Genomic DNA, 14,156 nt, shown 5'->3' on the forward strand with positions numbered 1-14,156 from the left:
AAATTAATTAGTAAAATTACTCATTCTCCCACATTTTGTCCAGGTCTTGACTAATCTTCAAGACTTAGGACGCTCGGGTCGGGTCGAGGGTACGATCCGTCGGAGATCTCGTGTTTTCGGGATTTTAAAGTATGAGCTCTTTGGGAGCGAAGCACGCGTCAAAGGTATAATTCTTGTTCTTAATCTTGTTTGATTAAGTTTAATATGCTTGTTAATTGTTTTAATTAAGGGGAAGGTCTTGGTGGGTTTCCTTCCGCGTAGTGTCGGGTCACTACGAAACCCTACAACGGTATCGGAGCCACGCTCCTTTTAATTTTTGCAATTATTTTTTAATTAAGGTGTTTTAAAAGAATTTAATTTTCTAGTTCATGTTCTTCTAATTAGATTAGTTGCTCGTTTTAATTAATTTTAAAACACGATTTTATTTTCGATTTGGCTGTCGAACACTGATTTTGGCTCAAAAATAGTGATTTTTTTGGTGGAATCGACATTTCAAGAACAGATTCAACCTTATAAGGACTGTCCATAAGCCAAACTCGAACCAGAAAGCCAGTTTTTCTGGGGTTTTTCGTTTTCAACGAAAATTTTAATTCTTTTTAAGCCTTGATTAATGAAAGCATTAGAAGGTTAGATTAAATGCACATTTGCATCACTAATCTACTGTCTTTAAAATATCCTTAAGCATAATAATGGAGTTTTTATTAGTGCTTAAGTTGATATACCAATTTTTCACATAAACTTGTTTTTCACAAATTTTGCAAATAAATTACAATAAAGTGTGAAAACTTGTTGTGATTTTGTATTTTAAGTTCCCAAATATTGTTAAAGTTCTAATCTTTAAAACTTTAAATGATTGGAACCCTAACCCTAAATTCCATGTTGAACAAAGTTTGGATTTTTCCATGTTTGGTTGATTAAAATCCATCAAGTTCAATTACTTGTGAGTAAAATTTGATTAATCTTCATATAGGAAGATGTAATCTTGGTATTTTACACAAGTATGCAAGTTGGAAATTTTTTTATCATTGGATGGTTAATTTATTTTTCCAACTCCCATTTGTCAAATCCATTATTAATTTTCACATTGGCAAGATTAATTTTGGACATAACTCATTTTATTTTAAGCATAAAGTTAGACCTAATTTTGTTCAAAATTGAAATTTTGGATAATTTAGGCTTGTGCACCAATAAAATAAATTTTATTTAAGTAGGACTTAATTTTATATTATTTTATTTTATTTTCCTTAAAATTAATTCTAAAATGTAATTTGGAATTAATTATTGTCACACACAAATCGAAATTAAAAATCTGAGGAAATGCACGCAAATCGATGCAAAACCGCAAGCGTCACCAAGGCTAGCCGGGCTACCTATCAGCCCACATGTGGCTGCCTATGGTGTACGCAAGGCTATTGTACCAATGCTCGTGGCTGTGTGTGGCAGGGAAGGTGCTGGGTGCAGCAATGTGTGGGGCACTGGTTGAGCAGAGGCTGCCTATGCATGCTGGCTAGCAGTAGTAGGCGCCAGCCCAGCACGCAAGCAGTTCGCAAGCACCAGCATGCTAGCAGGCAGCTGGGCTAGCAGCGATGCTTTCTGGGCGTTGCAGGCCTCGCCCACGCACCATGGCGCCATGCCATGGGCTGCCTAGCAGCCATGGTGCGCACCCTCAAAGGGTTTTGTGGGACGTTTTGCTTAGTTCTTGAGCTATGTTTTTGCGATTTTTGGCCATTTTAATAATTTTAAATAATTATTTTAACGAGGCTAAAAACCTCGATTTTCGATTTTGCAAAATTTTGACAAATTATGGGTTATGCCGATGACAAGCGCACTTTAGGGTTTTGATCGTATTTAGGACCGTTTTGGTCCTTTATTGCCTTGTTATGTTTATATCCCTTATATAACGTGCTTCACGGGTTTCAGATTGTTTTTGATGTGTTTTCAGGTATAATTGACCGAGTTTAGTCGGGTCCCGAGCCGTTGGTGCGTGATTGAGCCAACTTTGGTCATAGTTCAGCAAACTAAGGATGTTGCAAGAATCTTCATAAGTTGTACAAGCAGCACGGCCGTGCCACATTTGGAACGCCCGTGCCAGATTGCCCTCAACTTCACTGCCTATGATGCACGCCTGTGCAGAGTGCAGCACGTCCGTGCCATCTTCCATGTGCCAGCACGTCCGTGCCACTTTTGGCTCGCCCGTGCCAATCAGTCTAGCATGCCCGTGCCAATTCAGCCTGCAGCACGCCCGTGCCAGATTCAGCACGGCCGTGCCAAACCATCAACACGGTTTAGCTAATATCAACACGAGCGTGCTGAAGTCCAAGAAAAGTTCGATGGTTCCCTGCCATGCTTGCACGGCCGTGCAACTTTCAGCACGACCGTGCTGATTTACGAAGGGTAGCCTGCGATTTACTTTTATATTTAAAACACATATATATATATATAGCCCGATTGTAAGGGTTAAGAGAGACAGATTTTTAGAGAGATATTGAGAGTACTTTCGTAGTTAAGGTTCCATAGTTTCCTTAGATTTTATTCTAGCAAATTAATAGTTCATCAGATTTGAGATACTCTAGTTTTCCGGATTTTATTCAAGGCAAGATTAATTAGGATTCTTTGTATTATTCATTCACATCGGATATCAAAGTTCCTATCTTTTGCATTGATTCGCATCGATTTATTGGTATTATTCGCTCCTATTTATTATTCAAAGCTTTATTATCCTTGATTAGAATTCATGTTTATATTTATTATGCCTTTAGAATTTGTTGTTGCTTTGATCATGAATATGTGTGAGTAGTTCCCTAACTAGGGTTTCGGGATGAAACCTGGCCTAGGTAATCTATGTAATTGAAGGTTGGTTTTGATAAACATATTGTGATTAAACTGATTATATGCGATTGCATGTTAATTCATTATAGTAGGAGTAGCTAACCTAGAGTCTTGAATTTGATTGCATGTTATTCTTGGTTTGAACAAGAGATTGTGAATTGAGTATTTCATTATTGAATGTGGTTTTATTATGTATCGAGTAATGTTAAGTGCATGAGAAATCCAAGCTTATTATTGCTCGTTGTCTTCTATCACATGATATTGATCAGACATATAGTCTTTGCATATCTCGTTTGTCTCTATGATTCCTTATTGCTTAGTTACCAATGGTTAGGCGGACTCTCGTTCTCCCTAGTGTTTTAGTTTATTGATTTATTCATCTCATTAGTAGATATTTAGAACACCATCTTTCATTTGACTTCGAACTAGCTTAGGTTTTAAGATTGATTTGCAATTACTCCCGTTCTTCGTGGACCGAACCTTTCTTTGCCATTGTACTGGTTATAGGGTGTTCGTATAAATATTGTTTGATTAAGAGTTACATTGTGCGACCAATATTACGCTTGTAAAAATGGCGCCGTTGCCGGGGAACGGTGTTTGATAATTGATTTTTGATTTCTTGAGTCTAGTTCTTAAAACAAAAATCCAAAAAGATTTTTCTTTTTGGCTACACTTGTAGTCCTGCTATTTGATTGGTTGGGTTAGTGTGTATGCGTAGGTCTAAACAGGGAGAGTTAGTACCCTTCGATCCTGAAATCGATAGGACTTTGAAAAGCAATTGAAAATCCCGATCGAAATCATCAAACTCTCAAGGAAAGGAAACCGGCCCAAGCACACAACCAGTTCCAATGACAGAAAATCAGCCACCACCACGACTAAGGAGTTGGGAACTCCCGGGGCATATAGAGGTTCAAGTGGGATTGCTCCACCCACCACTCAAGCCAATGACTTCGAGATCCTGCCGGCCATGATCACCCTTATCGAACGAAGGCAGTTTAGTGGTGCCAAGAATGAGAGCCCTTTGGCTCATCTGAACGAGTTTGAGAAGTACTGCAACACTATTAAAGTCAATGGGTTGACTCAAGAGTTCGTGAGATTAAAGCTTTTCCCATTTTCACTCATTGGGAGAGCTCTCGAATGGTTAGAGAAGGAGGTTAAACCAAACACTCTACATACTTAGGATGATGTCACGACAGCATTTTTGGGATGATTCTATTCTTAGAAGAAGACGGCCGATGCTAGACTTTTGATCAAAGGATTTCGGCAAAGGAGTGGGGAGTCAATCTAAGAAGCATGGGAAAGGTACAAGGAGTACCAAAGAGAGTGCCCGCACCACGGAATTCCAACATACCAGGTGCTACAGATATTCTATAGAGGATTGAGTCCTCAAGCGAAAACCAGTTTGGATGCGGGAGCAGGTGGCCCAATCATGAACAAAACCGAAGAGCAAGTCATAGATATCATAGAAGATGTGGTACGACACCACATGGATTGGCAAGATGGAGAGCGGGAAGCTACGAGCAAGAGTGGAGGAGCGGTCTATTCGGTAGACCACCTTAATGCAAACGGAAATCTGACATAACAAATTGCAAATCTAGGAAAGGAGATGTCAATTATTAAAGATAAGCTTGACGCCGCACCGCATCAAAATCTTCCTTCCCATCTAAGGAGAGAGGTACGAATTCTAACTCCTATAATATGCCTGCTGGATGTATATTCTGTAAAAATTGTGGGTCTTATGACCATGATACTTCTACCTGTAACTTGGATTCCAAATTTCAATCTAATTGCAATGATGGTAATGAATTTGAAAACGAACAAGTCAACGCCTTGTCTTATGATAATAGACCTAGGAATGACAACAACAGATACTTACCACCAAATCAAAGAGGGAACAATTATAATCAACAAGGTAATAATTTTGATTACCAATAGCAAAACCAGTGGGGAAACAGGAACTAAAGGGACCACAATCCCCAAGGATCCTATAATCAACATGGTAATTATGGTAATCAAAATCAATACCAACAAAATGCAGGAAATCAGGCTAATCAAGGGCAATATAATCAAAACATGAATGCCAATAACAGGGGAAACTGGAATAACAATGCTAATAGGAACTTCCAAAATAAAAATCCCCAACAATCTAATGCGCGTGGTTCCCGAGCCCCTAATGACAGTTACTATGCCCAAGGACCACCGCAAAGATCTAGTTTGGAGGAGATGATGGAAGCACAATCTAAAATGTTTAACACTTTCATGGCCACCGGTGATAAAAAGTTTAGTGAAGTGATGACACATAACAAAATGCTTGAAATCAAGATTTCCCAGTTGGCTAGTGCTATAAAAGATGTGGTTGGAGTTTCCAAACTCCCGCCTCAAGGTATTGACCCTAAAAATTCTGTGAATTCTATCACCACTAGGATTGGAAAAACATTGATAGGGAGCGATAAAGTAATACCACCTAAGAATCAACCTGAGACTCCACCTATCACTGATAATGTTGTTGAAAGTGAGGATGAGAGGACCAGAGAGAATGATAAAATTAATGAGGTCCCAAAAGAACAGAAGGGAACACAAGCCAAAGAACCTAATTTATTGCAGAAACTCCCTTACCCCCTTAAGTTCGTGAGGCATAAGCTAGATGTTCACTTTGGTAAGTTTTTGGAGACTTTGAAACAAATCCACCTTTCCATACCATTCACTGACACTATAAAGCAAATGCCTAATTATGCTAGATTTTTAAAAGATATTTTGAGTGGTAGGAGGAACTGTGATGGGGTAGAAACTGTTAACCTCACTGCAAATTGTAGTGCAATAATTATGAATAAAATGCCTCCTAAATTAGGAGATCCAGGAAATTTCTCAATCCCTTGTGCTATTAATAAGATGAAAATTGATAATGCATTATGTGATCTTGGGGCCAGTGTTAGTCTTATGCCATATTCTGTGTATCAACGTTTAGAGGTAGGAGAACTTCTTCCCACCAACATTACGCTGCAATTAGCTGATCGTTCGATCAAATTTCCTAAGGGTAAAGTGGAAGATGTTCCCCTACGGGTTGGGAAATTTGTAATACCTGTTGATTTTGTGGTTTTGGAAATGGATGAGGATAGTCATATACCTATTATTCTAGGATGACCTTTCCTAGCTACCTTAGGTGCTCTCATTGATGTGAAGAGTGCTAAGATTTCTTTAAAGGTAGGGGAGGAAGTTTTAGATTTTGATTTAAATAAAAGCATGCAATGTCCTTGTTCTGTTTCTGAAAATTGCATGACGATTGACACCATTGATTCGATTGTTTCTAATATGCATACGCAATTGCTCTCTACTAAATATTATCTTGAGTCAAGTGATACCGAAGAAAACAGGGACATGGAGGAGCAAATTCAAGATGGAGATGATGGTGAACATAAGTACATGGATCACAACTAAGTATGCACTTGATATGGCCGCGGCAAAAGAGGTAAATGAGGCCCCTAAGGTAGAATTAAAACCTCTACCAACACATCTAAGGTGCGAATTTCTTGGTCCTAATTCAACTTACCCTGTCATCGTGAATTCCTCTTTAGATGTGGATCAAACTCGGAAGTTATGTGATGTATTGAGAAAGCATCAAAGTGCTATAGGCTATACCATTGATAACCTCAAGGGTATTAGTCCTGCTATTTGTATGCATCACATAACTCTCGAGGATGATGCAAGGCCTTCCATAGAACGGCAAAGGAAACCCAATCCTCAAATGGGGGAGGTGGTGAAGAAAGAAATCACCAAACTCCTTGATGCAGGCATCATCTTCCCCATTTCGAGTTCTAGATGGGTTTCCCCTGTGCATGTTGTCCCTAAGAAGGGGGGAATGACTGTAGTTGAGAATGAGAATGGTGAGCTCATCTCAACTAGAACGGTAACCGGATGGAGGATGTGCATAGATTATAGACGTCTAAACTCATCAACCAAAAAGGACCATTTTCCCCTTCCATTTATTAATCAAATTCTCGAAAGACTAACTAGGCACAAGTATTATTGCTTTCTTGACGGTTATTCAGGGTTTTTCCAAATACCTATCAACCCCGATGACCAAGAGAAAACCAATTTTACTTGTCCATATGGTACATTTGCTTACAGGAGAATGCCCTTCGGACTATGCAATGCACCGGGCACCTTTCAAAGGTGTATGATGAGCATTTTTGGGACATGTTGGAAGCCGAAATGGAGGTCTTCATGGATGATTTTTCAGTTGGAGGAACATCTTTTGATGATTGCCTAGTAAATTTGGGGAAGTGCTTGAAACGATGTGAGAAGGTGAACTTGGTCCTCAACTGGGAGAAATGTCACTTCATGGTAGAGGAAGGAATTGTACTCGGTCACAAGATTTCGAATGCCGGGATAGAGGTAGATAAGGCAAAGGTCGAAGTCATCGAAAAACTACCACCACCAGTCAATGCAAAAGGGGTAAGACAGTTTTTTTGGCATGCGGGTTTCTACAGGCGGTTTATAAAAGATTTCTCTCTAATAGCCAAGCCTTTAAATTCCCTATTGCAAAAGGAAGCCGATTTTAAATTTTATGAAGAGTGCCTACATGCTTTTAACACACTTAAGAAAGCTTTGATCTCAGCTCCGATAGTGCAAGGACTAAGATGGGACCTATCGTTCGAGTTAATGTGTGATGCAAGTGACACGGCAATTGGGGGTGTTCTTGGAGAGTGGGTTGAAAAGAGGCTTCATGTGATCTACTATATGTCAAAAACCTTGAATGAAGCACAACGGAACTACACCACCATGGAGAAAGAGTTTCTAGCCATCGTTCATGCTTTTGAGAAGTTTTGGGATTACCTCATTGGTTCCAAAACAATTGTTTACACTAACCATGCTGCTATCAAATACTTAATATCGAAAAAGGAGTCCAAACCGCGTCTCCTCCGATGGGTCCTTTCTTTGCAACAATTTCATGTAGAGATACAGGGCAAGAAGGGGGCCGAAAATGTGGTCGCGGATCACCTTTCACGCATGGAAACGGAGCAACAAGTTGATGATGGGGTACCCATTTGTGATGAGTTAAAAGATGATGTCCTATATCTCCTTAAGGAAAAGGTACTACCTTGGTTTGCAGATTTGGTGAACTACTTAGCTTGTGGGGAACTCCCTCCCGATTACACCAAGAACCAAAGGAAGAAACTTAGGCGAGAAGCAAGACACTACATTTGGGATGACCCAATTTTGTTCAAAAGAGGTGTCGATGGTCTTTTAAGAAGGTGTATTCCGGATGATGAAACCCAAAGTGTGCTGAAAATGTGTCATTCCGATCCTTGCAGAGGTCACATGGGGGCAAACAAGACAGCTCAAAAGGTATTGCAAAGTGGACTATGGTGGCCTCACATCTTTAGAGACTCATGGGCATTTGTGAAGACATGTGATGCGTGCCAAAGAAGTGGAAATGTGTCAAAGAAGAATGAAATGCCCCAACAACCCATTCTAGAACTGGAAATCTTTGATGTTTGGGGTATAGAATTCATTAGACCTTTCCCTTCATCCCGTGGGAACCAATACATCCTTGTGGCAGTAGATTATGTCTCAAAGTGGGTGGAAGCAATCGCCTCCCCAACAAATGACCACAAGGTTGTCATGAAACTCTTCAAGAAGATCATTTTTCCAAGGTTCGGGGTTCCTAGAGCGGTAATAAGTGATAACGGTTCACACTTTGTGCATGGGGCCTTTCAAAGAATGCTTCGCAAGAATGGAGTCCATCAACGGTTCGGGACAACCTATCACCCTCAAACTAGTGAGCAAGCGGAAGTTTCTAACAGACAGATTAAAGCCATTCTTAAGAAGACGGTTGCAAAGAATAGGAAGGATTAGTCCGACAAACTAGATGATGCACTTTGGGCATATCAGACAGCTTTCAAGACCCCTATTGGCACTACCCCTTACCGTTTAGTCTACGGGAAAGCGTGTCACCTTCCGGTCGAATTAGAGCACCGCGCTCAATGGGCAATTAAGAAGATAAACTTTGATCTAGCAAGCGCGTCAAGCTATCGACGTTAAACTTAGCGCATCCGGGAGGCAACCCGATCTTTTTGCTTTTTCTTAGAGTACTTTCTTTTATTTTTCTTCTCTTTTGATTTAGCTTCTAATTTTCCTTTTTTTTGTGTTGTTTGTGCGTGTTTTTGTGTAGATGAAAGACTAGTTGGAGGTAGGAAGGATGAGAGTGAATCATGACTTAGAGGAAAAGAAGGATGAAGAGTGCAGCAGTCAGCACAGCCGTGCCAGAAATGGCACAACCGTGCTAACAGGTCAAAAAGTTTCAAGAGGGAGTTAGCACGGACGTGCCAGAAATGGCACGGCCGTGCAACAACCTTCGAAACTCTACTGGCATAGCTACACGGCCGTGCTAGAAATGGCACGCCCGTGCCAAAACTTGAAAAGAAATTCAATTTCAAAGCCCAGCAGCACGGCCGTGCCAGAAATGGCACGACCGTGCCACTTATTACGCAAAATATCAAAAACCCCTTGCCATAGCAACACGGTCGTGCCAAATATGGCACAACCGTGCAACACGGGTTATTCTCAGAAATTTCGCTTCACTCAATACTACATCCTAACCTTATTTTCTCCTATTTCCCCCATTCCCTTTATTTCACCCTCAATATTTCCTTCCTCTTTCTCTCTCTAACAAACCCTAAACCCCATTCTCCTTCACAAATTCGCACAAACTAGTCCTCAAACATTCGTTCTTCAACGAAAATTTCGCATAGCAAATACATTGAAGCCCATGCTGTGAATGTTGTGGAAGCAGGAACGGTTCGTCACACATAAATTCGTGGAGTAATTGGGTAACTTCGTTCCTAAATTCTCCTATTCTTCACGTTTTTGTTGAATTCCACTTGCTGATATTGCTATTGTCTATTGCTAATTGCTTCATTGTTCATAATTTGCTTACATTGGTGATTTGCGTGAATTAGTTTGTCTTGATAGAAGTTATATGTTGAATACTAGGGCTTGATTTTACATAGTTTAGAGTGGCTCCTGTTGAATTGTTGTTTTCGATTGTTTGATTCTTGCATTGCTAGGTTTGGGTATTATTTCCTTGATTAAGTTTAATTTTTTTGGTAATTTTGTTTAATATCATTCAACCAAACATGCCTAGAACCAAGAACCCAAGTAGAAGACCGCGTCGGGACGAAGGGCCCTCATCCGTGGCTCCACCACCGGTGGATACCATGGGAATTAGTTTTGAAAACCCGTCCTTTATGGAAAATTTTGTTAAATTGTTTCTTCGTCCGATTCGGCCTACTAAATTCTACGACCCTTTAGCCGCTAAAGCTTTAGGTATAGAAGACGACATGATTCAAATGTTCACTTACACTTAATTTGATGCCTGGTTACATATGCATGCACTCACTTACAACAGGCTTACCCTAAAGTTTTTGTCATCTTTTTATGTCCACCGGGATGAGAATAATTCTCCCCGGTACATGACCTTCCAGCTTATGAACTCCGGCACCATCACCATGACCGTAGCCCTAGTAAAAAACGCCTTTAGATGGCGCTCCGACCAGAAATATGGTCCTAAGGATGGCCATTCCAAACACTGTGAACCCGACCTATTTTGGCGTCAGATTACAGGGAAGCTAGGTAGAGACCCACGGAGAGATAAGGCAACCTCTATTGTCAACCCTGCCTTTAGATTAGCCCATAGAACCTTTTCTTCAACTATCTTTGCTAGGGGGATAGTTCGGGGGTGGTGTCCATCAGGGAGCTTCAATCCTGTGGCACCTCACTAGGGGGGATGGGCGACTTGATATGGGGGCTTGGTTGCTAGACCACCTAGATGGTGTAGCTAAGGGGAGGGGTGCAATTACCATAGGGGGCATGATCACCATCCTAGCTTAGTTTAATGGTATTGATTTTTCTGATTTGCAGGCTATTGTAGGGTTGACCAGGTTGGACATGCGCACTCTAAAAGCCATGCAATGGCTTGATGAGACCACTGTGCCTGAATGCAACCTATGGCTCGTAGCAGGAAAACCATACGCTTCTCTTCCCGATCCAAATAGGACGCTGGTCTACAACATGGACAACTGGATCTTTGACCCAGATTTCATTTGGCATGAGGATGGTAATACTGAGTACGTTAATCGTGATCCTCAGCCTCAGCCTGGAGATAAGCAGGCCCACGAAGGTCAAGATGGTGGTGATGATGATGATGATGATGATGACAGCCCAGATGAGGCCCAGCGGATCCTAGCACAGGATTATGCCTCGATCCGCCAAGGTTTAGATGAACTGCGGAACGAGGTGGCGGGTTTGAGATTGACAAACTCGGATATGGTCGCCGCCTTCAACACATTGAGGGAGAGTGTCGACAGAATGGCCACCCGCCTGCCTCGTGACCCGGGCGGCCCCAGTTCCTGATCAGACCATGCTTTCTTTACCTCTTTCCCCACCTTTGTAAGTCCTTGATGTGTAAACATTGAGGACAATGTTTGATTCTAGCTTGGGGGGGGGGGTCTTACTTGAGTTTGTTGTTGAGGGGTTTGGAATTTTGGTAGTCTAGTCTTTAATTGCTTTTTTTTATTACAAAAAAAAAATAATACAAAAAAAAGATTTACTGCTTTCTTAGGACTAGTCTTAATTCGTTTGTTAGTATGTCTCTTCTTTTTGCAGCTTGGAATCGTTTGAGAAGCGGCATGATTACGCAAAACCAGTTTATGGCCGCTAATTGGAGCTCCCGGGAGGCAAATTTGGTGAGATCTTTTCCTTTTTCTCTTTGTGTGCTTAGGATAGTTTAGTTTAGGAAGAAGTTGAATGGTTCGAGGATGTTTGATCGGTTCTAATGAACCTGGGATCGTTGATGTTGATATCAATTAAACACTTGTTTGTCGATTGGGATTATTATGTGATTTTCATGCCTCTTTATGAGCCATTTAGCTTGTTTAGATTACTTAGTTGCGTATATATGTGTGCAATATAGGAAAAGCTTCTGTTATGAGGATGTGTAGTCTAGTTTATATGATTTGCCTCATAATCTTTTCCTATATTTTTGGATCGTGATAAACTTGCCTATTTGCAAAAACTTTTGGAATAATGCCCATATTTGGAATTAAAACGTGAATGAATGTGTGTGGAATGTCTATTTCTACTTAAGCCAGTGATGAATACACAGTTTGAGTCTATTGTTGATCAATGTAGACGAGTCTAGGCGAAGGTAGTTGGTTAGAACGTTTGTTATCATGTGAAACTCTAAGCCATTGAATTGTGGTAAGATGGAGTCGCTTTCCTTTGAGGATTTGATCCCCTTGATTGGTAATAGCTTTGTTTTCGAATCCCGTGAGGTATTATGTGTTCTAGCCTTCATCATTCTTTTTGAGCGGCATATTTGGATCCTTGATTACGCATGTTTCGATCTTTGTGTTGACTTGTAGCTCCCGAGACCGACTTGACACTTTTAAAGGAGAAAGAGGGCACCTTTTTCATTTTTCTTATTTTTGTTCCATTTGTTTTGTTACAAATTAATTTTCTTTTTACATCATCCTACTTGGTAACCATGTTGAGCCTCTATTTCCGTTCTTGTTTACCCATGTTACAAACTCGATGGCCGATGTTTGACCAACCCGTAGGTTGTGAAGCATTTACCTTGCTAGGTTTGTTTGAGCCTATTGTTTATTAATCAAGAATTATGATCGATAGTTGGTTTGAGCAAGTTTGATAGTGAGCTTAATTGTAAAGATGTAATATGAAAGTTTGTTTGAGTAAAAAAAAAAAAAAGAGAAAAAAGAGTAGTAAAAAAAAAGAAAAAAAAGCCGTCCGAATTGTGAAAAAGGCGAGGACATTCAAACAAAAGTTTTAAAGTTTGAAAAAGGTCGTTCGAGTGTGTATAACATAGAGAGTTGGTGATGTGTAAAAGTGTGAATTGATGTTTATTGTGGAATGTGAATTACATCTCTTGAGCTTAGTTTTTGAGAATCGTGATTCTTGCGCTTCGTTTAGGATTTAACTCCACGTTTTAAATTGTTTTCACCTACCTTACCCGTTGCCAATACATTACAACCTTTCTAAGACCCTTAGACTTTAGTGGTGTTCGGTTCTCAAACGGTGGAGGGAGATACTTTTCAACCCTATGGAAAGATTATGCGTAATTGAGATGTCGGGATACCTTTATTATTTCCTCAAAAATATTACTTTTTCCGGTTCCTTCGAGGAATCACGAGGAGCTAATCAGGGTGGTGATTTAAAGCAAAAGGGGAGGACGTGGCTGTTTTGGTTGGGTTTAGAGGGAAGCATGATTTCTTAGTTCTCTATGCTTAGTCTAGGCCTTGTTCACATTTTGATCAACAATACCTTGGATTATGCGTCTCGTTGCTTGTTTGAGTGAGCTTTTTATTCCATTCATGATTATTCTAAGTAGGATCCATTGATGTTATTTCACGCTTAAAACTTGATTTATATGCAAGGGAAATAGTCTATCCGATCTTGTGTTTGTTTATCCCTTAGTTTTGCTCGAGGACTAGCAAAAGTGTAGCTTGGGGGGTTTTGACAAGCGCACTTTAGGGCATATAATTGGAGGATTTTGGTCGTATTTAGGACCGTTTTGGTCGTTTATTGCCCTGTTATGTTTATATCCCTTATATTACGTGCTTCACGGGTTTCAGATTGTTTTTGATGTGTTTTCAGGTATAATTGACCTAGTTTAGTCGGGTCCCGAGCTGTTGGTGCGTGATCGAGCCAACTTTTGTCATAGTTCAGCAAACTAAGGATGTAGCAAGAATCTGCATAAGTTGTACAAGCAGCACAGCCGTGCCACATTTGGAACGCCCGTGCCAGATTGCCCTCAACTTCACTGCCTATGCTGCACGCCTGTGCAGAGTGCAGCACGTCCGTGCCATCTTCCATGTGCCAGCACGTCCGTGCCACTTTTGGCTCGCCCGTGCCAATCAGTCTAGCATGCCCGTGCCAATTCAGCCTGCAGCACGCCCGTGCCAAACCATCAGCACGGTTTAGCTAATATCAGCACGAGCGTGCTGAAGTCCAAGAAAAGTTCGATGGTTCCCTGCCATGCGTGCACGGCCGTGCCACTTTCAGCACGACCGTGCTGATTTACGAAGGGCAGCCTGCGATTTACTTTTATATTTAAAACACATAAAAATAGCCCGATTGTAAGGGTTAAGAGAGACATATTTTTAGAGAGATATTGAGAGTACTTCCGTAGTTAAGGTTTCATAGTTTTCTTACATTTTATTCTAGCAAATTAATAGTTCATCAGATTTGAGATACTCTAGTTTTCCGGATTTTATTCAAGGCAAGATTAATTGGGATTCTTTGTATTATTC

Source organism: Chenopodium quinoa, unplaced genomic scaffold (genome assembly GCF_001683475.1).
Source record: "Chenopodium quinoa cultivar QQ74 unplaced genomic scaffold, ASM168347v1, whole genome shotgun sequence".
Taxonomy (NCBI): domain Eukaryota; kingdom Viridiplantae; phylum Streptophyta; class Magnoliopsida; order Caryophyllales; family Amaranthaceae; genus Chenopodium; species Chenopodium quinoa.